Source organism: Triticum dicoccoides, chromosome 1B, assembly GCF_002162155.2.
Source record: "Triticum dicoccoides isolate Atlit2015 ecotype Zavitan chromosome 1B, WEW_v2.0, whole genome shotgun sequence".
Classification (NCBI taxonomy): Eukaryota; Viridiplantae; Streptophyta; class Magnoliopsida; order Poales; family Poaceae; genus Triticum; species Triticum dicoccoides.
In genome coordinates this window covers 605,867,388-605,871,267 of record NC_041381.1, presented here as the reverse complement: position 1 = coordinate 605,871,267, position 3,880 = coordinate 605,867,388, and positions in this window count along the sequence as shown.

The following is a 3,880-nucleotide window of genomic DNA, read 5'->3' as shown; positions in this document are numbered from 1 at the left end:
GCCAATGAAGAAAAATGAAGGAAACAGTGAAGATTTTGAAAAGTTGAAGAATTTGAAAAACTGAAGAATTTCAAAACTGAGGAAAAACTCAAATTGAAGATTTTCAACTTTTTGTGGTGGCGTAACCCACCGTATAAGAATGATGATTTCAGACACCGCGTACAATTGTCGTAGGGTTCTGAGAATCAAATTCTTCATTAATTTCTTCACACTTAGAGTGTTATTCTTCATTGATTGAAGAAAAACGTTTCTTCATGTGTTGCACATCTAAGTCATCAATTTTGCATAAGTGTTAGGATGTGTGTCCTTTTTAAAGAACATTCGAAGATTCTAAGATATTTAGCTCACACCACAACTTGCTAAATCTCTTCTCATCCAAGGGCTTAGTGAAGATATCAGCTATCTGTTCTTCAGTCTTCACGTACTCGATGGAGATGTCGCCCTTCAACACATGATCACGAAGAAAATGATGACGAATATGAATGTGCTTTGTCTTCGAGTGCTGAACTGGGTTGTGAGCAATCTTGATGGCACTCTCATTGTCGCAGAGGAGAGGCACATTCTTCACATTGACGCCATAGTCCTTGAGTGTTTGCTTCATCCAAAGCAGTTGAGCACAGCAAGAGCCAGCAGCAATGTATTCAGCTTCCGTAGTGGACAGTGATACGCAGTTCTGTTTCTTCGAGGACCAACAGACCAAAGATTGTCCGAGGAAATGACAAGTGCCAGAAGTTGACTTGTGGTCCACATGATCACCAGCATAGTCAGAGTCAGAATATCCAATGAGATCAAAGGCAGAGCCCTTGGGGTACCATAATCCTAGTGTTGGTGTGTGAGCTAGATATCGAAGAATATGCTTCACAGCCTTATGGTGTGATTCCTTTGGTGCAGCTTGAAATCGGGCACACATGCAAACACTAAGCATTATATCTGGCCTAGATGCACATAAATACAATAAAGAACCAATCATGGAGCGGTATACCTTGTGATCGAAGTCAATACCATTTTCATCAGTGCATAGATGGCCATTTGTGGGCATAGGAATTTTGATGCCTTTGCAATCTTGCATGCCGAATTTCCTCAGTACATCTTTGAGGTATTTCTCCTGAGATATGAATATGCCATTGCGCTGTTGACGAATTTGAAGACCTAAGAAGAATTTCAACTCTCCCATCATAGACATTTGATATTCTTCACTCATCATATAGGCAAATTCATCACTATAATGTTGGTCAGTACAGCCAAAGATAATATCATCAACATATATTTGGCGCACAAATAGTTTACCATCATAAGATTTAGTAAAGAGAGTAGGGTCGAGTGAACTGGGTGTGAAGCCATTCTTCACGAAGAATTCCTTCAATGTATCATACCACGCCCGAGGGGCTTGCTTGAGGCCATAGAGGGCCTTATTAAGTCTGAAGACTTTGTCAGGATTCTTTGGATCTTCAAAACCTGGGTGTTGAGCAACATATACGTCTTCCTCAAGCTTACCATTGAGGAATGCACTTTTCACATCCATTTGATATAAGATGATATCATGATGGTTAGCATAAGCAAGTAATATGCGAATAGCCTCAAGTCTAGCAACAGGTGCAAAAGTTTCATCGAAATCAATTCCTTCAACCCGTGTGTAGCCTTGAGCTACCAGTCGTGCCTTATTCCTCACCACAAGGCCATTTTCATCTTGCTTGTTGCGGTAGATCCACTTTGTGCCAATGATATTATGCTTGCGAGGATCTGGACGTTTGACCAGTTCCCAGACATTGTTGAGCTCGAACTGATGTAATTCTTCTTGCATAGCCTGAATCCACTCCGGCTCCAAAAATGCTTCATCTACCTTAGTGGGCTCTATGATAGAGACAAAAGCATAGTGCCCACAAAAGTTAGATAAATGTGAAGCTTTTGAGCGTGTGAGAGGACCTGGTGCTCTAATGTCATCGATGATCTTGTCCACTTGAACTTCTTTTGCAACGCGAGGATGAGCTAGTTGTCGCTGAGGAGTTTGATCAGCATTTTCTTCGGCACCATTTTCCTCAGCATTTTCTTCAGGTGTATCAGTTCGATGTTCTTCATGAACTGGAATGAATTCTTCAGCAAATTCTTCAGTAGGAATGACATCCTCAGTTGCCTTGAACTTGATAGAATCCTCAGGTGCTAGTTCATCTAACACAAAAGGTAGGTGCTCTCTTTGCGAGCCATTAGTTTCATCGAACCGCACATCTATAGTGTCAACAATCTTGTGAAGAACAATGTTGAAGACTCTGTAGGTGTGTGAGTCCTTTCCGTAACCAAGCATAAAACCTTCATGTGCTTTTGGTGCAAATTTAGAATTGTGGTGAGGATCTCTAATCCAACATTTAGCACCGAAGACTTTGAAATAACTCACATTGGGTTTCTTGTCAGTGAGGAGTTCATAGGCCATCTTCTTGAAGAATTTGTGAAGATATACTCTGTTGATGATGTGGCACGCAGTATCAATTGCATCAATCCAAAAACGATGAGGCGTTTTGTATTCATCAAGCATAGTGCGAGCCATCTCAATAAGAGTTCTGTTCTTGCACTCCACGACGCCATTTTGCTGAGGAGTATAGGGAGAGGATAACTCATGAGTAATACCAAGTTCATCAAGATAGTCATCAAGACCAAAATTCTTGAACTCAGTTCCATTGTCACTTCTGATGTGCTTGATCTTCACACCAAAGTTGGTTGAAGCCCTCGAGGAAAAATGTTTGAAGACTTCCTGCACTTCATGTTTGTAAGTAACAATGTGTACCCATGTATATCGAGAGTAATCATCAACAATGACAAAACCATATAGAGATGCATCATTAGTGACTGCTGAGTAATGATTAGGTCCGAAGAGGTCCATGTGAAGCAATTCGAATGGACGAGTAGTGGTCATGATAGTCTTCGCTGGATGCTTGGCCTTGGTCATTTTTCCAGCTTCACAGGCTCCGCATAAGTGATCCTTGAGGAATTTGACATTCTCAATGCCAATGACATGCTTCTTCTTCGCAAGCGTGTGCAAATTCCTCATGCCTGCGTGACCAAGTCGTCGATGCCATAGCCAGCCTTCTGAAGCTTTTGCAAGTAGACACATGGCTGGTTGTGGTCCTGTAGAGAAATCAACAATATACAAATCTCCTCTCCTAAAGCCTTCGAAGACTTTGGAATTGTCAGCTTCCATAATCACAACACAGCGATACTTGCCAAAGACAACAACCATATCAAGATCACAAAGCATTGAGACTGACATGAGGTTGTATCCTAAGGACTCAACAAGCATGACTTTGTCCATGTGTTTATCCTTAGAGATCGCAACCTTACCAAGACCCCATACCTGACTTTTGCCTTTGTCAGCAAAGATGATATGCTTCAGATGTGACGGTGATAAGGGAGCATCCATCAAAAGATTCTTGTCACCAGTCATGTGATTTGTACATTCACTATCGAGGACCCATTCAGTGGCTTTGGGTTGATCATCCTGCAGATGAATTAGTGTAACTTACAATCTCATATGCTTCATCAATGAAGAATATGATATGAAGTTCATCAGATGAATTTCATCAAGCAGTAAACAGATATAGCAGTAGGAGGACGTGTGAAAGTTTATTTCATCATGATTCGCCTGCGTCCTTTCAGGCAATTTTGTCAGGTCCCCAGCAAATTCTTCAGACGTTAAGGCACGTCTGGAGACCTGACCCTGCAGAAGAGATTAGTTCTTTTTCTTCACCACCCACATCTGAAGGGGTGGCAAAGAGTTCATCGCTCTGCGAGCACCATACGAGAATGGTGGCATAGAAGCCAAACCATTTCGTTTCACATAAGAGGGGTTAGGGTAAGTATATGAATAAGCAGAGAAATTCTTCGAGGACTT